At 47.4% G+C, this 24,939-nt stretch overlaps 1 protein-coding gene across 7 annotated transcripts in view; it reads right to left on the bottom strand.

The window, feature by feature from the left end:
- OSBPL3 (oxysterol binding protein like 3) overlaps positions 1 to 24,701 on the bottom strand; it is a 155,143-nt gene extending 130,442 nt beyond the window's left edge. For all 7 annotated transcript variants that reach the window (XM_040964648.1, XM_040964651.1, XM_040964650.1 and 4 more), the window contains exon 1: positions 24,473 to 24,701. The gene's annotated coding sequence lies outside the window, so the exon portion shown is untranslated. The remainder of the gene's footprint in view (positions 1 to 24,472) is intronic.
- Between the last annotated feature and the right edge of the window lie 238 nt (positions 24,702 to 24,939).

Below are 24,939 nucleotides of genomic sequence, written 5' to 3'. Positions count from 1 at the left end.
CACTGCTTAACAAGTCTGTATTAATAAACATGACTCACTTACAACTTTCAGATTCTTGGCATTTTTCTAGGTAAATCTGGCTTTATTCTCTGTTTCGTGGTTTCCTTGGATATCTTAAGGGTACTTGAACAATTTTCCTTCAATGCTAAAGTTCTATTTTTTTTTTTGGAAAGGAAATATACTGTAAAAATCCAGCTTTGTTTTCTCTTTTACCCTTCAAGCATGACATTCTTCTCATGGATTCTTAGGTTGGCTGAAATGTCTTTTGGAAGCAGGTTCTCTTTGTTCCTCTGGATTTCTGGTGTGTTCCACCAACTTCAGTGGAAGTTCCTGGGCACACTCTGTCGCATCCCTGGATTCTGCGGCTCATCAGTTTAACTGGGATAAGTCATGCTCTTCCTGCCTGGCCTGGTGCTGTAAGGGTCAAATAAGACTAGGCAGAACTTGCATTTAAATGATGCTAGAAAGTTCCAGGCTCCAGACTTGATTAGGCGCACTGCTTTTGGTAACACAGGAATTGAATACCCTGAAAGAAGGGGCTCAATGCTATAGAAGCCACATTAATCCACACATGCGGTCTTTGCTGAGCCACGGCAAAGCAGATCAAAAAGACAAAGCTGCCAACGTCAACCTAAGGCTTGAGAAGCAAATCCAATGCCTACCTTCTCCTACCAGCCAAAGAAGAGAATTGCAATTCTAAACTTCAAAACAAGCAAATCCACAGGTTGCATTAAATAAAAACGTAGCCAGCCTTCAACCACCTCTTCACAGTGTAGCTGCTCTTGCTAGTGATACAGATTTTGAACTCAGGCTCTGACCTGGGACGGCTGAGACTTGATCCGACCGGTGGCAGGGTTCACAAAGATGCACAGCAAAAGTGCTGACAAACACCTCTAAAATCACAAGGCTTTGACTACAGTTACCCAGTATATATTCATTTTGCTTAAAAATGTTCCAGTAGTTTATCTTTTATCCTTCTTATAACAAAACTATAGCAATAAGATTTATTTTACTTTGAAGAGTTACAGAGAGTGATGGGAATAGAGATAGAGATAGAATCTACCATCTGCTGGTTCACTTCACAACTGGCCAAAACAGTCAGGACTGCACCAGGCTAAAGCCAGGAGCCAGCAGCTTCTTCCGGGCCTCCCACGCAGTGCAGAGGCCCGAGCACTTAGGCCATCTTCCACTGCTTTCCCAGGCACATAAGTAGGGAACTGGGTAAAAAGGTAGAGCAGCCAGGACTCAAGGTGGTGCCCACATGGGATGCTACATCACAGGAGTTATCAACCTCAGGAGTCACTTCTTAAACAACAGACTTGCTCTCAAATCTAATATCAGCTGCTGAATGCAACTTGGAAAATATCTGAGCCTCAGCCTTCCCATTTGTGCAACAGCAAAACCAAAGGCTTCCTCCCTCAGCTACTGTGGAGTCAAAGGAGGGAATGTACTTGAGTTGATACATAAACCCTAGGAGAAACATAATCACAAGAGAACAATTCAAAGCCTCTTCGTGATCTCCTTCCTTCTTAGGAAGTGCTGGGGACAGCAGGGGACAACTTTGTTTTGAACAGGCAGAACACTGACATGGTCCAAGTTTCTGAAGTCGCCTAACAGGTGCTCCCTTCCCATGCTTCCCCACCAGGCGCCAAGCTCTCCAGGGAGGCAATCGCCGTCATGGATTCCGCACTGGTGCAGCTCTCCCCGTTCACACACAAATGCTGTCACACCAAGCACTGCTCCAATCATGCTTCGCCACTGACCCGCACAGCTTGGAGAGCACGCTGTACGCCACATCAGCACCCAGCAAGCTCCCCCACCGCTTGTACTGACTGCAGGGGATGCCACTGAAGAGACAGATCGTAATTCATTTAACCATCTCCCACACGTGGATGATTTCTCCAAGCATTTACTGTTATTTATGTAAAGAACAGATTTCATGTATTTCATATATACACTTTTCATCTCGCTCTACTCCTTCCCCTCCCTCCCACTCTCCCTCTTCTTACTTTTCTTCAATTTTTTCAAGGCCACGCTTTCAGTTTACTTTGTAATCACAAGCTTAACCTTCCTAGTTAAATAAAGAATTCAACAAAAAACTAAGAAGAAAAACCACTGCGCCTCAGATGAATAGACAAGGGCTGCAAACGAGAATCAAATCTCAAAATGTGAGGATCAGCGCAGTAGCCTAGCGGCCAAAGTCCTCGCCTTGCATGCGCTGGGATCACCTATGAACACTGGTTCTAATCCCAGCAGACACACTTCCAATCCAGCTCCCGGCTCGTGGTCTGGGAAGCCAGTGGAGGACGGCCCAAAGCCTTGGGACCCTGCACCTGCGTGGGAGACCGGGGAGAGGCTCTGGGCTCCTGGCTTTGGATTGGCTCAGCTCCAGCTGTTGCAGCGGCTTGGGGAGTGAATATTAGATGGAAGATCTTCCTCTCTGTCTCTCCTCCTCTCTGTATATTGGACTTTGCAATAAAAATAAATAAATCTTAAACAAAACGTCAAAATGTCAATTTTCTTCACAGACACCATTCTTTGAGGCTCTGTGTATCAGTCACCACAAATCAAGCAAAATATGATATTTGTCTTTTAGGGAATAGTTTATTTCACTAAGCACAGCGGTCTCCCATTGTGTTCATTTTGTTATGAAAGACAGGATTTCTTTCTTTTTAAGGCCGAGTAGTATTGTTTCATGCATATATGCCACAATTTCTTTTGCCCACACACAACCCTTTTTGAACAGAACTTTACTAAAACAAGAATGACAGGCTCGAAAGGTATTCACGTTTTCCATTCTGGTCAAGACTATATGACTGTCCTCAAAGAAATTTGAAGTAATTTGCTTTCCAACCAAGAATACATGGAGACTATTGGTCCACATACTTGCCAACAGAATCTATTACCAAACATTGTAGCTAACTCTCAGCCGTGTATGTCCGGGTGTTACATAATTTCCTTTTACTAACAAGTTACTGGGTGCTTTTTGACTGACAGCCTTCAATATTCAGAAAGTACTTTTCCTGCCCCTTGCTTTCTTCTTCTATGTCACTCTGCACATCCTGTGACCTAGCTACTGCAAGCTGCAAGCTGATGCCCAAATGGGCCACAGCTGGGGAAGCGGCCATTTCCTCTGCGTCGTTTATTAAACTGTCTGATAGCCAAGTTCAAAGGCATTTTGGTACCGATGATGTACTCTGGGGACTTAAGCCTTCCCTCCTCAGGGTGCCTGGGGCATCTTTTTAAAGCTCAGGACAGCATCACATCGATGTGCTACAGCTGACGAGCACAACTCAGAGCCCCTGAAGGCTCATCCTACATTCCCTCACTTGGACATCCCCTGAGACATCCAGAATTCTCCCCCAGGGAGTGTGGGACAGAAGACCAAATTAGACACACAGACTGTGATTCTGTAACTGCATATGTGCCCTTAAACTTCCAAACGGATATCCTAAAGCTAGTGGGAGGAGAAATAAGAGAAGATCTAGAGACTGTTCTTTGCCCTAAGGCTCCTATCACCACTTAATAAATGCTTATAAATCTTGACCCTTAAGTTTTTGGTTTAATGCTTATTATAACTGAAATCCTAGCTGCAACTTAAAACTAAAGAACCTGACTAGGAACAAAGTATTTTCTTAAAGAAAGGTACTAATGACCAATAAGTCTATAAAAACATGATCTGGGCTCAGTAGCCTAGTGGCTAAAGTCATCGCCGTGTATGCACCGGGATCCCACATAGGCACTGGTTTGTATCCTGGCTGCTCCACTTCCCATCCAGCTCCCTGATTGTGGCCTGGGAAAGCAGCACAAGATGGCCCAAAGCCTTGGGACCCTGCTCCCATGTGGGAGACCTGGAAGAAGCTCCTAACGCCTGATCGGCTCAGCTCCGGCCATTGTGGCCACTTAAGGAGTGAATCAGCAAACACAAGATCTTCCTCTCTGTTTCTCCCCCTCTCTGTATTTCTGACTTTCTAATAAAAATAAATAAGCCTTTTTAAAAAGGTGACCTATTTTATTTAGTTAGTTAAGAGACAGGGAGTAGAGAGAGCATTCTCTAACTGTGAGCAATGGAGAGGGCTGAGCCGAGATGCCAGCCGAATCGCAGACTCCCCACCAGGAGACAGGAATCCAGTTTCGCGCTGCCATCTCTGTCGCCTCCCAGGGTTTTCATTCCCCAGAAACCAGAGGCAGGAGCCACGGCTGGACGTCAGCCCCAGATGGCACAAGACAGAACGCAGACATCTTAACTGCCAGGCTAAATGTCCACCCACCCCGTTTCTTTGTTCACCCGGGAAATGTAATGTAATACTCGCTGGGTACCATAAGACATTTATGTAAGGATGTAAATCCAGCAGAATTCTCACATCCTCCTGAGGGACATGTAAACTGATACAATCATGTTGGAAGATTTTACATAGGAATCAATTAAAACTAAACTAGCTGCAATTCAATTCTACTTCCATGTACATACTTCAAACACATTCACACCCACCAACGGTACATCCAAGAATATGCCTAACTGTACACATGGTAACAGCCCAAAATGGGAAAAAAAAAAACAATTATTTATCAGCCATGGACTGGATAAACACAACATGGAAGAGTCCGACAAAAGAACTGGGACAGCAACAGGAATAAACAACCACAGCAAGACACAAATGAATCTCAAATGCCAGAAGTCCATATAACTCCCTACATGTAAACCACACAAATAAACAAGGCCCCTCTCGGTGTAGATGTCACCCATTGGTCAAGAGAAAGGCCCAAGCCTCCCTAAGGGCACTTTTTCTTTTTTAAAGATTTCTTCTTCTTTTTATTGTTGTTAAGTCAGGTATACAGAGAGGAGGAGAGACGGAGAGGAATATTTTCCATCCATTGATTCAGTCCCCAAGTGGCCACAACAGCCGGAGCTGAGCCTATTTGAAGCCAGGAGCCAGGAGCTTCTTCCAAGTCTCTAATGCAGGTACAGGGTTCCAAAGCTTTGGGCCGTCCTCCACTGGCTTCCCAGGCCACAAGCCGAAAGCTGGATTGGAAACAGGGCTGCCAGGATTAGAATCAGCACCCATAGGGGATCCCAGAACGTGCAAAACAATGACTTCAGCTGCTAGGCTACTGCGCCAGGCCCCTCTAAGAGCACTTCTAAGGAGCTCAGAGCATCCTGCATCTTCACTTGGCTACTGGCTACACAGACGCGCTCATCCTATGAAAACTCATCACACTGCACATCTGCGTGGATGCAACAGCTCAATGAAAAGGGAAGGACACACTCCTTTTAAAATGTCTTCCAAGCACTGCTAACAAACTTAAGATAAATTGTCTTTGTTGAATAAATGTTTTTAAACCACTGTAGCAATTATCAATCACTTGTAAAACCTAATGGTCTGACCCAAGGACCTCCCAGAAAACAGAACTCAGATAGCTTTTTGTCTCTTCAATAATGCAGGAACTATAAGTGGTAATCAAGTTTTTAATTATGAAAAAAAAAATGTTGATCAAAGGAGGTGGCAAAATGTAAAGAATTTCCTTTAAAATGGTACCAAAATAGTTACTACTCTTAAATGAATCAATGAACCCCCTGTTGGCTAACAAGAAAATTTTTTATTCCAGCCAGACACAGGCCTGGGCAGGCAGCTTCACTGTGGGTGTTATCCTTCAGTGATGAGCAACTAGGGGGGTGGGGAGGGACTCAGAGCAGTGAGTCCTGGGAGTGGTAATTAACGGCAGATGCAGGTGTCGGAGAGAGGGGAAGCCAGGGGAAATAAAACACAAATTCTTCCACCTCATTAGTCTTCTAAAAATACTCTCAAAATACAAAGGCCTGCCCTGCTTGTGTGGTAGCTAAGTGAATGTGAAAGCGCAATAGAATGGTTTTTGTGAATCTTGACCACAGCCCACACACACATACCCATACAAACCTGCTTCATGGCTTCTCTTACAGGCCGCGCAGAGGGTCAGACCAGGGGATGCACCGGGCAGGGTACAGGAGGAGAGTAGAGCAGCCACACCCCCTACCCTCACCCCCAACAGGGTCTCAATGAATTGGTGCTGGTTGTTATGGAGATCTCTGTGAATGGCAATGACTGATAACTAGCCCTGGTGGGGGCCCAGCCCCGCCTGAGTGTTCACATTCTTAAGTGGGCATTCCTTGATTGGCACTATGCTTAGTGCAGGATCTGCTGTAACCTCCTCTCAGTGTGGATCCTGGAACCGTGGACAAACACATAACACTGGCCCCACAAAGACCAGCAATTCCCTCATCAAGAAGTGGCCACTAGTCCTCCCGAGCACTCAGAAAGCCACCGAGTAAACAAGCAACTTGGGAAGGATCAGACCAAGCAAAGGCATGGACGGCGCCAGTGCTGGACGCAACTCCACTCACCAAGCTCTTAGCCACACTGTTTGCCATCCCCTTGAGGCCAGCCAGTGTTTCTGTTGGCCCAGCCAACTCCTCCTTTGGGTATCAGCAAGTCTCTTGTAGTTCTACAGGGAACAAGTGAGTCATGCTAGACTGGCCACAGCCCTGACAACTCTGGCCCCAGCCACCTGTTCCGGGGCAGGTGCACAACACAGCACAACAATCGAGAGTCCAGAAGGCATCTATCCGCTCAGCCTACAGCAACAGCTAAGAAGTACTGCAGAAGGCAAACCTGCATGAGAACGAAAAGTAATAAATACTGCGTGGTTTTTTCTGATAGGCCATAGTTTACTCAGAACACACACTTACACACACACTACAGGAACGAAATGGTTGTTGTTCGTGGTCCCTGGGACCTGTGGTCTTCCCACTTCCTACTTGCTGAACCTAATAGTTAGTAGGGCATTAAGCCTATGATTACAGAATAGACTGAAACCATGTTTTTGCAAAAAAAAAAAAAAATAAAGAAAAATAAAGGAAGGAGGGGATATTGACAATGAGAAGTCTGGTTGTCGTTTTAGAATTGTACCAATGATATACATGGAACTTTTCCCTCCGTGTTAACAACAGTTAAAATAATGCAAGAGTTTATACAAAACTAAGTAGCAGCAACAGCCAGGCTAGGAGACAGCAAGAAACAGAACCCTGGCTGACAAGCCTTTAGGCCCTGCTCCAGCCATGCCTGAAGCTGGCCCTGCCCTGAATGATTCGGCAGCATAAGACGGTACACCGTCTTTCCAAATGAACTTCTGCTGCTGAATTTTTATCACGTGCTAACTAGTGCCTTAAATGGCTGCCACTGAAACCACTTACAGGGATAATTTTTCAGCCAGAGCATCCACCCTCGAAGATGTAACTAAATATTGTAAGCAGTGGAACAGACACTCAGAAATGAATGTGCTATAAGTTTGATCTTCATTATTCCTGTGCCTTAGAGAACCAAAAAGGGGAAATGTGCTTGCTGCTAGAAATGATACCTTCCCACCTAGTCCTGACACCTGTTGTTGCAGATTGCTGAACGCCAGAAACTGTTCAGCCCCACATCTGTCCTGGCATTTGGCCGGAAGCAGTGACACCTGTGGGTTTTGTGGTTAGGCGTCACCTCTTAAATGCATTGTGCCCCATGGAAAAGAGGAGAACCCAGCACAAGGAGGCATGTTGGATCCTGTACACCTCTTCTGCCCACTTCCCAACATAACAGAAGCCTCAGCTGCTCAGGGCTGCCACTGGCGATCACAGCCAGGAGCCACTGGTTGGCAGTCACAAACCCCATTCCACCAACTCACACATATTTACCCCGGCACCTTCGAAAGCAACAGGGCCAGCATGCCTGGCATTGTCAGCAGCTGTCTGTGCCTGAAGCTGAATTCATACCTGACAACCCTCATACAAGGACCTAGATGAAATGGGCATGATTGAACCAGGCCCTGAATGACAGAATTCGCCTGAGTAATGGAATTAACAAAGAGAGAGTGAGCAAAGCACTGGCAGGCCAGCAGGGCTGATCCAGCTTTGCCACAAGCTAGGAGTGGCTCAGAAGAAGCCAGTTCACCCTTCAGGGTGTTATTATCCTATCTTAATTGGGAGGAGTGCATGTGGATAAGTGTTTTTTCCCTCTGGGGATATAAGCCATATACCATGTGGCACAATACATTCAGTGGATCAAGGCTGACACTAAAAATTAAATGATTCTAGGGCTGGGACAAGGCTTGCTTGCCTATTTTGAAGCCCATGCATAGTTTTGGCAAAATAAGAATTTTTCATATACTATGAACATACATTTTTTTAGCATCAATATAAACTCACGCTTTTCATTGCACTTCTCCACAGATGTTCTAAAGTGGCCTGATCCAAGAGCTAAGCCTGGAGCACCTAGTAGAGCCAGAAAGAAAGGATGCGTCCCAACAAGCCACATGATGGGTCATGTCAAAGGGACAGCAGAGCTCCTAATAGCCAAAGCTGGAAGAATGTGAGCAGCAAAGCACTACGGGGAGAATACCTCAAGGACAGAACAGCCATGACTCCATACAGAGTTAACACTGGTCAAAGCAACAAACGGGAGGAATGGACAACGTTACCACACAGAAGAATGTCAGGTCATCTACAGGCAGGCACTCCACCTTCAAGATGGGGCCTGGTGTGTGGTTTGTGCAGTGACTAACTCCCAAAGGCTACAGTATGGAGGGGCTGAGGCAATGTCTCCATTGGCTAATCCTTCTCCTGCAAGTGCCAGCATCCCATTTAGACACCTGATCAAGTCCCAGCTGCTCTGCTTCTGATCTAGCTCCTTGCTTATGGCCTGGGAACATAGGCAGAGGGAGGATGGCTCAAGTCCTTGGGACACCGCACCCATGTGGGAGACCCAAAAGAAGCTCCTGGCTACAGACCAGCTCAGCTCCAATATTTCAGTCATTTAACCAGCAGATGGAATATCTCTCTCTCTTTCTCTCTGTGTCTCTGTGTGTATGTCTCTCCTTCTCTGTAGATCTTTCAAACAAAAAAATAAAGTATATATTAACACAAAACAGAGAAGAAAAAAAAGGGATAGCTTCACAGTGCAGGAACCTAACAAACATTGCTTCATTTACATTATTAAAATCAACACGAGTGCCCAGCACAATGGCTCAATGGCTAACCCCTTGCATTGCAACTGTCAGGATCCTACAGGCGCAGGTTCTATATCCCGGCTGCTCAACTTCCCATCCAGCTTCCTGCTTGTGACGTGGGAAAGCAGTTGAGGATGGCCCAAAGCATAGGAGACCCAGAAGAAACTCCTGGCACTTGGCTTCAGATTGGCTCTTGCCTTTGGCTCTCCAGCCATTGTGGCCACTTGGGAAGTGAACTAGCAGATGAAAGATCTTTGTCTCTCCTTATCTCTGTAAATCTGCCTCTCCAATAAAAAAATAAATAAATGTTTTTTAGGAAATCAACATGAACAGAAATATAAACCATGATGCAGAGTATACCTTCATTTTGGGACACGAGGTCACTTAATCTCTGTGATCTTCCCATTCTGATCATAAGGAAAACATCAAACAAATCCCAATGGGGGGACATACTACAAAACATTCAACCACCATTCCTCAAAGATGTTGGGGTTATCAAAGACCATGACACTCTGTCTAAGTGCAATTTCAGACTTAATGTAACGGAAACATAATTCCCAGTGTTGGGAGGTGGGGTGTTTTAGGAGGCAAATAGGTCCTGAGGGTTCAGCCCCATGAATGGATTCAAGTTGTTACAGAAAAGAGCTGGTAGGAGGTTGAGTATCTGGCCTGACAGTGTAAGAAGACATAGATTAAAATGCCTTGCAACCCACATCACAGAGCCTAGTTAAGTCCTGGTTCCAGCTCTTGACTCCAACTTTCTGCAAGTGCAGACCCTGAGAGGTAGTGGGAATGATTCAAGCAACTGAGTGCCTGCCACCCAGGTGAAATACCTGGATGGAATTCCTGTCCCCACAGGCTGCAGCTGCTGTAAGCACTGCAGGGTGTAAACCAGTGGGTGGGAGCCTCTCTCTCCCTCTCACAAGAATCATTTCTAACAAATTAAGAAGTCATTTAAGGGCTTGCTCCTCTGTTCTTCCCATTCAGAGCCCACCACTTTTGCCCTCTGCCATGTGAGGCTGCGGTAGAAAGGCCACAGCACAGACTGGGGCCTTCATTCCAATTTCCCAGCCTCCAGGCGTGGATTCTGCGAATCCACCTCCATTCTCTAAAAATCACATGGTCTCTGGGGTTCTGTCACCGCAGCACAAAGCAGACAGAGATATCTGGGAAAGTGTCACAGCCAAACAGAGCCCAAGGGAACATGATGGCAACTTAATGCGCTGTGGAATGGCAGGAAGACATCAACAGAGAAGTAGGGAAATCTGAATAAAGCAGAGATTTCAGTTAATAACACTGCCTTGATATTGGCTCACCAATGGTTACAGACATACCATACTAATGCAGAATGTCATTCCCAGGGACACAAGGTCCAGGGCCACTGGACAGCAACTTTCAATACCAGCTTCACACTTTGACTTTAACTCTAAACTACCCTAACATTAAAAGGTAGTTTTATGTCGGGGGTGGTATGGCTTAGAAAAATAAAAAACTGGCAAATTTTAAAAGATGTGTTTGTTTATAAGCAGAATGGCAGACATAGGGAAAGATAAAAAGGTTATTTTCCATTCACTAGTTCATTATCCAAATGTCCACCATAGCCAGGCCTGGGCCAGGCTGATACCAGGAGCCAGGAACTCAATCTGAGCCTCCCATGTGGGTGGCAAGGGCCCAAGGCCTCAGTAAGAAGCCAAAGGGAAGAGACAGAGGCTGAGCGTGAGACCCAAGCAATCTGATGTGAGATGCTGGTGCCTTAATTCCAGGGCAAAGGCCCATTCTACCTCTTACCAGCTTTATTCAAAGACTAAACATTAGGCTGGCATTGTGGTCTAATATGTGAAGTTGTTGCCTGCAATGTCAGCATCTCATGTGGGTACCAATGCAAGTCCTGGCTGCTCCGGTCCCAATCCAGCTCTCTGCTAATGTGCCTGGAAAAGCAGTGGAAGATGACTGGCCCCGTACACACATGGGAGACCAGATGAAGCTCCCTAGCTCCTGGCTTTACAGCAGCCCAGCTCTAGCCATGGCAGCTATTTGGGAAATGAACTAGTGGAGGAAAAATCCCTCTTTCTTTCCCTCTCTTTGTAACTCTGCTTTCCAAGTAAAATGTTTAAAGGAAAGAAGCATTAAATGTACATTAGACACCCACTAGATGGGAGTCTCAGTACAACTGTTTGCTTCAAGCGAAGTCATTCACGTCTCAGTCGAACTTGTCTCAGTTGTCCAACAAAGCAAAGCCACACAGAGTAAAGTGAATGACAAATATGGAAATGCTAACATACAATAAGGGGATATAATGTCCTAATGATAATAGAAAATCCAGGATACATGTGGGAAAGACCCAAGTTTTGCCTATTGAACCTATACTTGGATTTGTAAAATGGTCCCAGGGCTAGCAGCATCAGTGTCATTAACCTAAGAACTTAAGAGAATGCCAGAATCCAGGGGGTTCCAACAGAGTGCCACTTAGACAGAAACTGGGGATGGGGTTCAGCTATCTATGTACATCTAGATTCATTTACTTACTGTATGTTTACTTATTTGAAAGGCAGAATGAGTGAGAAAAAGAGGAAGAGAGAGACATCTTCCACCTACTGGTTCTCTCTCCAGATGGCTGCAATGGTGGCTGCTACATCAGGCCAAAACCTGGAACCTGGAACTCCAGCTGGGTCTCTCATGTGGGTGCCCCAGGCCAAAACCACTGAAACATGATCTGCTACCTTCCCGAGCTCATTAGCAGGGCACTGGATCAGAGGCAGAGCAGTTGGGACTTAAAAAAGAACCGGAAACTAGTATGGGACACTGGCATTGAAGACAGTTTATGCCATTATGTAATAGTACCAGTCCCAGCCATGTGTGTGTGCTTTAAAAATGTATTAATTTTTATTGTAAAGGCAGATTTCACAGAGAGAAGGATAGACAGAAAGATCGTCCATCCCTTGGCTCACTCCCTAAGCAGCTACAACAGCAAGAGCCAAGCCAATCCAAAGCCAGGAGCTTTTTCGAGGTCTCCCACCAGGGGTGCAGGATCCCAAGGCCCTGGGACTTCCTCCACGGCCCTCCCAGACCACAAGCAGGGAGCTGTAACAGAAGTGGAACAGCCAAGAGACATGAACCAGTGCCTATATGGGATCCTGGCACATGGGAGGCAAGGATGTAGCCACAGGGCTATTGTGCCAGGCCCAACCATGTGTGTTTTAACAAAGCCCCCATTTAGGAACACCAGGCATCTCATTTACAGAACCCCTTCTGTGGCTGGAGCCCTGGCCGTCCCTCCCCCCTGAATCCCTGTCGCAACCATCAACATCTTACCCAGAGTGGGTAAACAGCCACAGGGAGACCTGAGAGTCTAGCTTTGGAGAATATGGTTCTTCCACCCAGTTGAAGTTCTTAGCAATGTAGGTGGCACCTGCTGGGGCACCCAGCTCACATCTTACACAGGAAATCCAACTTCTCATAATCTGTCCTTCTGTTCCCTCGCATTTGTAACACAAAGGTGTCTCCAAGCTGCAGGTCAGAAAAACTGCCACCTTGGGCAAGCATCTATCCACACCTACTCTTACCCCTGTGAATGTAAGACTTGTGCATGCCAGGGAACTGAAGAGGCTTTCAGGCTCTCAATCAAGAACAAACAATACAGATCGCAAAGTCACAAACTATTTGGAATGCGATGTTGACCAGTGACATCAGATGAGAAAAACAGGAATCACAGGGCAGCAGGAGGCACTCACCAGTTTGCACGAAGTCCGGAGTCCAGTTGCAGACACATGTCGAGAAGGCCACACCCTTTATCTGTTTCCTTTGATACCCTCTAATGGGTGTCATTTGCTAAAGACACACAGATCACATTTTCAGACAAGCATGGACTGCAGAGAGCCTGAGCAGAAAACCTCGTCAGGTGCACTGTGTGCTTGTCTGCTTACAAGGCCAGAGAACTGCTGGAATAAAGACAGAGTCCTTTTAAAGAACAGAAGTAGGCCCTGGGTGGGCCTGGTGAGGCCACATCACTGTGGCTGGGCACAACACGCCTAAACTCCTACACCTATGAACATGTGACCACAATCACTGATGGATCCACTTCGCTTATTCTCCACAGGAAGCCTTCCAGAAAGCAGTTTCTTTCTTTCTTTTCTTTCTTTTCTTTCTTTTCTCTCTTTTCTTTCTTTCTTTCTTTTTTTAAGATTATTGGAAAAACAGATACACAGAGAGGAGGAGGAGAGATAGAGAGAAAGATCCGTCCGACCATTGATTCCTTACCCAAGTGGCCACAACGGCTGGAGCTGAGCCAATCCAAAGCCAGGAGTCAGGAGCCTCCTCTGGGTCTCCCACATGGGTCCAGGATCCCAAGGCTTTGAGCCGTCCTCCACTGCTTTCCCAGGTCACAATCAGGGAGCTGGATGGGAAGTGGAGCAGCCGGGACATGAACTGATACTCATATGGGATCCCAGCATGTGCAAGGCGAGGACTTTAGCTGCTAGGCTACCACGCCAGGTCCCAGAAGTAGTTTTCATCCCATACGTTTCTAACAGGTAAGAACACAAACATATCCCCACATAGAGGCTCCCGCTGACATCAACCACCTACTTGGAAACTTAGCTGCACCATCACAGCACCCATGAATGCCTGTACTAATGGACTCTGAAAACATGTTTTGGAAAATTAAATCAAAAGTAAGTTGATTTTGTTACAAAATTGTTTTGGAATTCATGCATATAATGGATTTTTAAAAGGTTCATAAAAATGCTTATTTGGGGGGAAAAAAAACTACAGGGTCTTATTTTATTGGAAAGTCAGAATAACACAGTGAAATGGAGACAGTGGGCAGGGGGTGCCTCTTCCATCCTCTGGCTCATTTCCCACATGTCTACAGCATCCAGGGCTGGGCCGGGCTGAAGCCAGGAGGCAGGAGCTCCACCTATGCCTCCCGTGTAAGCGGGCAGGAACCCAAATACCTGGGCCACCATCTGCTGCTTCCCAGGTAAACGCATTCACAAAAAGCTGAATCAGAAGCAGAGCAGCAAGGATTTAAGACCGTCACTCCAACAAGGGATGCAGCACTCACAGGCAGGGCCTTAACGTACTGAGCCTCATGCCTACTCCAAAACTAACAAATCTTTAAAATAAAGCATTCCTTTTCCCCAAACATGAACTCATTGTTCTATATCCCCCACTACTGACCAGTGGCACCACAAGCAACACAAGCACATAAGCCTGGAACGCTGCATTTTTGGATTTACATTATAGATTTGTTTTGGAACAAACAACACATTTACTTGGAACAAAATCCACAAGGTACAGTTTCAGTCTCATATCTTGTTGCCTCCCATGACCCCCTTGAGAGACACTCTTTCACCAATCTCTTCCATATCCTTATTTTTATATACACAGACAGTACTAGTACTTGTTTACCAACCAGTGCTCTATAAAAACAGAATCATCCTGAGTCATGGGTTGGTTGATTTCCATGGTATAAATACACCCAACATGGCACACTGCAGCCTACCAACTATAGGTTTCCAACCAAGAACTTGTGGAGAGAGACACACATTTGTTTCCAACAAAGTCAGTGTAAGTTGGCTTCAGCATACACACACACACACATTGTGTACATGTGCCTAACTAGACGTGTGTGTGTGCCCAAGCATATAAGATATGTATTATGTGTGAGCTTGCTTTTACTCAACTGGAAGCATACCATATATACCTTAGTATCTGAGGTATGCATACAGAATACCAATGCATCCTACACTTTGCTTTTCTTTTTAGCTTAATAAATCTCACAAACCATTCCATGTCAGTAAGAGCAGAGCTGCGTCATTTGTAACTTGCCCCATTATTACACTTGATCTTAGCCAAAAGGCTGAGAAGTGATATCTGCCCCATTATTTATTGACCAGTACCTACTGATGAAAATTAGGTTACTGGCAATCTTTCATTTATTCAAACACTGCAATACATACCTACAGATAACGGCACATGCACCATTTTGTGCATGTGTAGTTCCAAAGACTGTTGCTGCTGATGCAAAGAGTGCATGCATCTGCAATTTTGATAGATATTGCCCATGACTCCCTACAGAGTTTGGCCCAACTGACACTTCCAGCGACAACACACAGATACCTGTGACTTCAAACTGTGGCGAGTAGATTGTGTGATACTTGCCAATCTGATAGCTGAAACACAGGACCTCACTGAAGTTTTCAATTGCATTTCTCTTTTTATGAGTCAGTTTAGTATTTGTATGCTTAAGAGCCAGACACAATACCCCATCTGAGGAACTCTTATGTTTATAAACTTTCCCTAAAGAGTCAGTGGTCTTCCTCTTATTAACTTCTGAGAATTGTTTGTTTATATGTGGATGAAAATACATTCTTGTGACATGAATTGCAGTTCTCCTCAATTTAATCGCTGCCTTCTGACATCATTAAAAAAAAAAAACTTGGATCTGCAAACATTACATGTAATAAAATGACCCCATCCTTTGTAGCCTCCGGACTTTGTGTAGAATCTAAATAGATTTTTCCATCTCCCTCTCTGTTATTATTAAAATGGCATCTATTTTTCCATGGTTTCTTTTTTTTTAATGTGAAATGTTTGACTCATGTGGAATTTCCTTGGAGGGTAAATGTGATAAAGCATTCCAACTCTGGCTTTGTCCCCGTAGTAGCAACAAAACTTCTCTCTCTCCTGAAGTCCTTTGCCTGCCCCGACTCTGGCCCCAGACTCCTCTAACTTTCTGGTACTGCAGCATGTCTTTCCTCTGTCTTCTCCCACTGGGGGTTCTCTAGTGCACCAATCATCCCCTTGGGCCTGAACTCTCAGCCTCAGACCCTTCTCCCATCACAAGGACACTTTTCTCTAAGAACGCCTACTGAGGCACTACCTCCTTGTCAGGAGAGCAAGCTCTTGACCTGCCAGACCCCAACTTACCTTTCCAGCCCAATATACATCTTGTCACTTTCCCACTGACACCATCCACCCTTCCTTAAAATGGTGTGCCTCATCCTACATCTTCTGCCTAGAATGTTCTTTGTACCAAGCCTTCCAGCCTTTCCTTCATCTCAGTCGTGGGAGTCCTTCAAGGCCTGGTTCCAATGTACCTCCCTGGACAAGCATCTCCCATTGCTCCTCCTGTGTTTCCATGGGCCTTTCCATCACATATGTGTGCATGTGTGTACACATGTGTGCTTATGAGCACCTTGGTTACAACGTGTTGGCATATGTCTCTCCATCCAGGGTGCACGGCCTATCAGGGCAGAGGCTGTGGCTTTGGTCTGCTCCCTGCTTCTGAATAGCATTCTATGCAAGGGTACATCAAAACTTCCACACAGAGTAGGAGTTTAAACTAAGTTTTAAGAAGTTTTCAGGTCCAGCAATGCATTGTGACATAGCAGGTAAAGCCACCACTTGCAATGCTGGCATGTTATATGGGTTTGTTCCACTTCTGAACAAACTGCCTGCTAATGGCCTGTATAGACAGCAGCAGATGGCCAAGGTGCTTGGGTCCCTGCACTCATGTGGAAGACCCAGATGAAGTTCCTGGCTCCTGGCTCCTGGCTCCTGACTCCTAGCTCCTGGCCTGGTTCAGCCCTGACTGTTGGCAGCCAAGCCACTTGAAGAGTGAACCAGAAGATGAAAGATTCTCTCTCTTTCTTTCCCCTCTCTTGGTAATTGATCTTAAAGTTTTGAAAAGAAGTTTTGAAACCCAAGTATATACATACATAATACATCATTTTTTTTTGACAAAATGAAATGCTTAGGCTCTGATTCTACTGTGCACCTGCAAGGCTCAGCAAAGCAGACTGTTGGTCTCCACTGGACGTTTCTGATCCAGCAGGGTGCAAGTGGGGCTGAACACGTGTTTTACTGACAAGTCTTCACAGGATACTGGGACGGCCTCTGCTGGAATCACACCTTGAAAATCATGGCCTCACCCCACATGTCCATGCTCCAACTGAAAGCTTTTCAAGAACTACAGCACAGAATACCCGAAAACCCCATACTAGGGGAATCCTCTCACTCAACCTGCCATTCAGGTGGTCTAGGGAGACTCCCCACCTAGTGCTCTCCACACACAGAGAGCTGCCTGGTCCAGGGCTTGGCAAGGGACAGAATGAGATGACTGTATCAGGGCTCTGCCATTCTGCTCTTTCAGTGCCCCAGAGAAACTCCTGAACTCTCTCTAGGCCTGGGAAAAGTCAGGGCTCTTTAAAGTGGAAGCAACAAAAACCCGCCTGGCAAATGAAACCAAGGAACACATATTAGAAAAACACCATTCAAGAGATAATGGGGATCATAGGCAATCCAGCCCCCATGGGACTGACAGCCAGACCCTCAGCAAAAATGTGCATGTTGGAAATGGCCAGACACACTCTCCCTACAGTCCTCACAACCTTGGCATTGGATCCAAGGCCCAGAAAGAGGCATCTGCCTAACCCAACCAGCTCATGGGCCCTCCTGAGGCTGGGTAGAATGGGGTTCTGCATTTTGGCTTCAAATGCAAGACACGGTTTCCCAAATGGAATTCAGGAAGAATAGAGGATGCTGGGCAATCAAGGAGCAAAGAAGGGTCCCGCAGCGTCTGCTGGGCCACTGTACACGGGCATGGTGACTTCAGATGTGTGCTCTCTCCCTCTCAAGTTAGGAGACGGTCCCAGGAGGTGAGGTAGGTAAGGCCCTTACCACCATCACAGCTCTCACTCATCAGCATGCCGGGTCAAAGCAGACTTACTCCCTATTCCCCAGGGCCTCCAGCAGCCTCCAAAGGAAATCTGAGCTCAGTTTAAAAAAAAAAAATCCAGAAATGTGCTTGAAGCAGCAACAGGGCAAAGCCAGGCACTTGTGAAATACCTGCACACACTGTATTCCAGGCTGACCAGCACCAGCACCATGGAAGGAAGACGGCCTGCTTCAGCATGCAGGCTGGGCTGCAGGAGAGGTTGCAGGGGGCCACACTCAGAAGGCAAAAATTCATGTTAGGATGCATTTTCCACCAGCAAGTAAATGAAGCCGTGTGCAGTGTGGCAGTGAGCCCTTCAAACCTGGCAAGAGTAGTCCACACCTTCCTGCCCGACTCGGTTCCACATGACCTCCCATGACAGGCAACCAGATATAAAAGGGCAGGATCTTGCTCAGCCCCCTCCGGCCCTGACACTTCCCTAGCCAGGCTCCTGTCTCTCCTCCTTCTCCACAGCCCCAGCATCCTGAATCATGATGGGAAGAAAAATGAAAATTTTCCCTCCAGGGTCTCAATTATAACCCAGACTCATCTCCTGTGAGTCACACATGCCCACCCGCTGTCATGAATGAGCGCCCCGCTGCACCTGCCTCGTGCCTGCTCCCCCTCCTGGGCTGTTAGCTCCTTAAAAGGCGGCTGTGCACCTGCCTAATTCATCATCTCCTTCCTCCGACCCCTGCCGGCTCCAGCCAGTACCTGGCATGTAGCAGGTGCTCCAGGAACTCAGAGGAGAGAGAACAACAAAAAATCCCACTATTAGTGTTTCTTTGAAGGAGGCATTTAGCTCAAGCTTAAGAATGAGATGAAAATCACACACACACACACACACACACACACACACACACACACACAAAGAAAACATTCCTGCACCTCTGAAAATTAGCTTTTTTTCTCAACATCTCAGATCACTGCCTTCTGCAAATCCTTTGGGGAAGAATATTTGTTTTATGAGACTGACACTGCAATTTTCAACTTCTATGAATATTGCAATTTTCCTATAAAGACAGGAAATAAGTAGGAGTCTTGTACTCCTACAGCTTTTCTTTTTGTAGGGTTTATTTATGAATTTGAAAGGCAGGGTGACAAAGAGGGATGGAAAGAGGGAAAGAATCTCCCATCTGCTGATTCACTCTCCAATGGCCATAACAGATAGAGCTGGGCCAGGCCAGGAATTCTTTGTGGACCTCTCACATGGTGTCCAGGTCCCTTCCTTGGGATTTTAGTAGGGAGATGAAGAAGAGCAGCTGGGACCCCAGCACTTCAGTTTGGACAGCTGGTATTGTAAGCAGTGGGTTAACCCACCATACTGCAATGTCAGCCTCTGATACACTGTAATACACAGTGGAGCAATGCTTATGTGAGAAAAGTATTTGGCCCATATACCATGGGGGGAAATTTTGACTGTAGCATTTTAACTGTAGAGAGTCCACAAAACAGTAAACGATGCTGATAGTCAGCAGGCTGCTGTGGATCGCTCACGGGGACTTCTCCAGGGAACCTGCTTCTGCTCTGCTTTAAGTCAAGGCCATTCATCCACCTGGGTCCAGGTTCCACACATCAGACACCAAGAACATGCACGTCCCATCCTGGCCTGGTCCCTGGGCACACATCACATCCCATCCTGGCCTGGTCCCTGGGCACATGTCATGTCCCATCCTGGTCTGGTCTCTGGGCACATGTCACGTCCCATCCTGGCCTGGTCCCTGGGCACACGTCACGTCCCACCCTGGCCTGGTCCCTGGGCACACATCACATCCCATCCTGGTCTGGTCCCTGGGCACACATCACGTCCCATCCTGGCCTGGTCCCTGGGTGCACATCACGTCCCACCCTGGCCTGGTCCCTGGGCACTCGTCACGTCCCATCCTGGCCTGGTTCCTAGGTGCCCATGCCTTCTGAAATCAGCCCCTGCCTGCCCCCTACTCCTATTATTTTGTGAGTAAACACAGACATCCAACAACACAATCCTCATCAGAAACAATTCTACTGGAAGGCCATTCGCTTCTCAACTTGAAACCCACACCTTCTTTAAGAGTCAGACTCGCATTCTGGGGCTATAGATAGACCGAAAGCCATCATATCCTTCCTCCCCAACAAAAGCTTAGGTAACGGCAGGTACCAAGCAATTCTCAAGCAGATTCCATTTCAACTGTACAAACAATGTGACGAAAAACAATGGAATTTCTAGATGCTTCCCACGAGTGGAATGCATTCATCAACTTCACAACAAAAGAATCAGGAGCAATCCCTCTTATCTCCGGTGCTGCCATTCTAGTTTTTACAAAAGAACTTTTAAATTTTCACACAGATGGGGTCAAGTTGCGGCACATCAGGTTAAGTGGTCACCTGTGAGGCCACCAGCCTGTATGGGGAACCCATTTGAGTCTCAGCTGCCCCACTTCCCATCCAGCCCAATGCTGACGTGCCAGAGAACAGCAGCAGAGGATGGCCCAAGTGCCTGGACCCTGCACCTACATGGGAGACTTGGAAGAAGCTCCTGACTCTTGGTTTTGGATCAACCAAGCTTCAGCCATGAGATGCTGGCACGGCAGGAGGAAGCTTTATCTACTCTGCTACAATGCTGGCTCCTTTTACCCTCAATTTCTTTCTTCTTCTTTTTACTTTTTAAAGATTTGTTCATTTTTATTGGAAAGGCAAATTTACAGAGAAAAGGAGAGAGGATAAGATCTTCTGTCTGCTGGTTCACTCCCCAAGTGGTCACAATGGCTGGAGCTGAGCCAATCTGAAGTCAGGAGCTTCTTCTCGGTTTCCCACGAGGGTGCAGAGTCCTAATGCTTTGGGGCCATCCTCCACTGCTTTCCCAGGCCACAGACAGACACAATGGCTCAGATGGCTAATCCTCTACCTATAAGCGCCAGCACCCCATACGGGCATCAGTTCATGTCCAAGCTGCTCCACCTCTGATCCAATTACCTTTCAACAGGATATGACCACATACAGTGGCTTAGTATCCTTTTCTTAACTAAGCACCTACTACAGGTAGGACGCTACACCTAGTGATGAGAGAAATGGAAACATGAGGGGAATACACGGGCCTTGTCATCAAGCATTTAAAAATCTAAGGAGGGATATAGTAAGCCTGTATAAATAACAAGGCCAGGAGGCAATGGGATGTGGGTGGGGGAGAAAGCAAACACAGGAGTGCTGAAGGAAGGAAGGAGAGAAATCAGCGACCAGGCACTTCACTGGAGGGGAAAGCATTTGATGTAGTGACCAAGGCACCCACATCAGAGTGGGTTTAAACCTGGCTCTGCCCCAACCTCAGCTTCCTGCTACCATGCACCCCCAAAAGCAGCAATGACTTGAGCAGTTTGATCCCTGCCACCTTCCTGGGCAACACAGATCAAGTTTTTGGCTTTGGCATGGCCCAGCCCAAGCTACTGAAGAGTGAATCAGTGGATATGAAATCTCCCTCTCTTTTTCTTTTCTTTTCAAATAAATAAATGTTGAGAAAGCAAAAGGAAAAAAAAAATAAACAACTGGTGACACCTGTGTTTAAAAAAAAAAAACACTCTGGATTTGGTTCAGAGATTATGCCAGCAGACAGCTAAAGGTCAGCCTTTAAAGTCAGGCTTTCACAGGGAAAGACCATGAAGGGAGTTTTCCAGGTGACAAGTAAAGGCAAAGTTCTTTGGTGATGAAATTCAGATGACAGTACAGGGTCAGAGACTGAAGGAATAAGGCTCAGACCAGGCACACGAGCCCTGGCTTTTGGTGACACACTGTTTAAGTGGGAAGAGAATTTGAAGGGAGCAGCACCATGGCACAATAGGTTAAGCCTGTACCTATAGTGCAGGCACCCGATACGGGCTTCAGTTCTCATCCTGGCTGCACTTCTTTCAATACAGATACCTGTTTATGGCCTAGGAAAGCAGTGGAGGATGGCTCAAGTCCTTGGGCCCCTGCGCACATGTGGGAGACCAGGAAGAGGCTCATGGTTCCTGGCTCCTGGCTTAGGATCAGTTCAGCTCCAACCATTGTGGCCATTTGGGTAGTGAACCAATGAATGGAAGATCTAGCTTGCTCTCTGTCTCTCCTCGCCTCTTTGTAAATCTGCCTTAAAAAAGAAAGGACTTGGGGAGGTGAGGTTCATGTGCACTGATGCTAGCTGTGAGCAACTGTGAACTCAAATTTTCCTAGCCTCAACTGGACACTGAGAGTATAATAATAGGGCCTGCTTTGATGGTGTGCTGAGGGTCATATGTACTTCTAACAGCATCTGGCATGTAAAAGTTGAGTCTGCTACAGCTATTGTTATTAGCATTATGACTAGTATTAATTATATGGGCCACCAAAAGATTCTCAGTAATGTGACAGCACTTTAGAAGACTAGCAGGGTTAGCAAATCCACCTGTACACGATATGGCAGAGGATGAAGTACTCCAAGATCCTGAGCCAACAGGAAGGACCCAGTGTGAGAGACACAGCCAAGAGTTGGGGTGAGTTTGACTGTGATCTGAACAGCAGCAACTGGAAAGTCAGAAGGAAAGTTTCCAGGACAGCCAGAAAGGAATAGACAGGGAGATTTAGATAGGAAAGGAATCTGCACTGCTCTATAATCAATTTTTCATTATGAATGGAAGGCTCTTGCAGCAAAACAGCCTCACCTTCCCCAGGGCACCACGCCCCTCCACTTTCATGGGGTGGGGGGAGGGCTCCCAGGTTGGAATTAATGATAGAGAAAGCACACCGCTGCCAAGAACCACATTCTAACAAACACTGTGATGCAGCCACGCCCGCATGCAGGGAAAAACATCATCATACCCTCAAAAATCAAGCAGGGACCTCAAATTCCTTCCCCAGTACCAGCTCTGCCAGAGGCCCCGTAGAGGGTAAGCAGACAACCCTTTCTAATTCCTCCTCACCTGTGATGGCAATGGAAAGGTAGAAAGAGTGAAAACATGGCTATTTTACTAAAAGCCTGCTGCAGATGCTTTTGCAGGAAGTAGCTTCCCAGACTTCCCTAAAGACATAGGAAGCACTGCTTGCTATTCCGAGTCCGTCCAGCACCACGGATAAAACCACTCAGATCCCTCCTTCAATTTAGGCGAAAGGAGGTTTTCCTTTCCTCTTCCGTGTGATACTCCCCCTCCCGCGGTCTACCAGACCCACAAACCACAAACTCAACCACAGAAATCAATGCCAGGAAGAGCCAGCATAATTCAGAACAGAGTACACCCAGTCGCTCGGTACTGACATGGGAACGTTTACAGGCCAACCTCAGATGTTTTTAATATACTGTATCACTGATTCCAGCACCATGAGTTAACAACTCATTAAAGAGTGCAGCAAGAGACTTTACAGAGTTGTAGCAGCAGCTGAATGTTTGGAATAAAGACTAATAACAAAGTCTAGCTCAGCAACTTAACCGTTGAGTCCTAGTAATTAGCTGACCCAGGCTCTGGTTTGTTCAGCTGAAAAATGGAAACCTCACAAGCCTGCTGAGGCCAACAGTGAGCAAGGATGAGCAGCCTGCAATATTACTGTAATAAAGTAACAAATCCTCCTAGAGGTAAGGGACAGCTTTGGTAACAAAGCTAAATATCTTTCAGTTGTAACAACAGAGAAGGCACTTGCAGATTCTTAGAAGTGGTTCAACACAGTAGAGAGAAAATGGGCTGAAATCTAGTCCTTAGGAAAATGGGTGAACCTGCTGGCGCCTCCATTTCCCATCTGGTTAAAAATATCCAGCTAATGAGGCTACTGAAATGTTTAATGAGACAGACTGCAAAGAGTGTCGAGTATGCACTGTGAGATTTAGGTGCTCAGCAACAGTGGCTAATATGTTTGTAAATTTTCCCAGGGGGAAAAAAATGAAGCTGAACATAAGCACCAGCTAAGCAAGCACCACCAGTTTCATTCAGGGATGTGTTCTCTTATTCATCCCATGCTTGTCTACTGCGAACCTCCCTGGACGCCTGGGAATCAAGTGACAACAAGATGGACAAAGTCTCTCCGCCTCCGTGGCTCACATTCTAGTAGGGACGGGGGTTGGGGGGTAGGCGGTCACGGCAAAAAAAAAAAAACGGTGAAGATCACATCAGAGGAGGCACGCTGCAGGAGGAACAGCGAGTCCGGGCGGCCACTTTTCAGCGTTTCAGCCCAGCTCTATTGAGCTGGTGGCCAGAGGGGAACCTCGTGCGGTGGCTTGCCTGGGGCAGAGACTAGGGGTGGGGGAATGAATGATCCGAGGTCAGCACCCTCCCTACAATCTCACTTTAAAACACAACTGTTTCTCAATGCCCCGTCCCCGTCCCCCAAAACTAGAGGGTCCACGAAGACCGCATTCCTTCTACCCCCGCACAAGTTCCATACACCAGGAGAACGGCCACGTTCCACCCCCGTCGCGCTCGGACGGCTCAGAGAGACCACAGGACAGAACCAGCAGCCACTCCGGGGATCCGCGAAACCCAGTGGGACGCGTGCGGGAGCGCCCCATCCCGCCTGGTTGGTGTAGCTCCGAGCGTCCGCTCGGCACCCAGGCACCCAGGCACCCAGGCACCCGGCCTCCCGAAGCACCAAGCAGCCAGGAGTCCTCCTCCTGGGGCACCGGGAGCGACCCTGAGGGCGGTCCCTGGCGCTAAACGGCTCTTCCCAGGCGCCAGGACTCCCCGCGGAACCTGGCGGAGCCCCCTAAAACAGCAGCCCTCCCGAGCCCACCACGCCCCTGGGGGCAGACGCCCCGCCGCTCACCTGCTCGCTCTGCCGCCGCGGGGGACACCGCCCAGCTTCCCCGCTGCCCTGTTCCAGCTCCTCCCAGCCGGCCGCCGCGCTCAGCTGACACTTCCCCGTGCCGGCCTCGAGAGGTGGGGCGGGGACGACCCGAGCGCGGACCGAGCACAGCAGGTCCGGAGCCCGTGCCGCCCGGTGCAGCCAGTTTGCCAGGACTTTGCCCAGAACTTCTCGGCGCGCGCCGCGGGCGAGTAGCGGGAGGAGCCGAGCGAGGGGGACAGGAGGAACGGCGGAGTGACCCCGACGCTCACCAATCAGGAGTCGCCATCGGGGAAGAAGGTGGGGCGATACCCTAAACCGCCCGATTCGGTGACGCATCCGGGAGTTGGGTCCCTGGGCAGGGGTGGAGGGAGGTGGGAGCTACGGCGGGGCCGGGAAGACGGGGACACCGGGTGGTGTGTGCCCACCGTGACTCACTGTCCTTCCAG

The sequence above is a fragment of the Ochotona curzoniae genome, unplaced genomic scaffold (genome assembly GCF_017591425.1).
Source record: "Ochotona curzoniae isolate NIBS_2020 unplaced genomic scaffold, NIBS_Ocur_1.0 scaffold_3835, whole genome shotgun sequence".
NCBI lineage: Eukaryota > Metazoa > Chordata > Mammalia > Lagomorpha > Ochotonidae > Ochotona > Ochotona curzoniae.
This window is presented reverse-complemented; position numbering and strand designations above follow the sequence as displayed.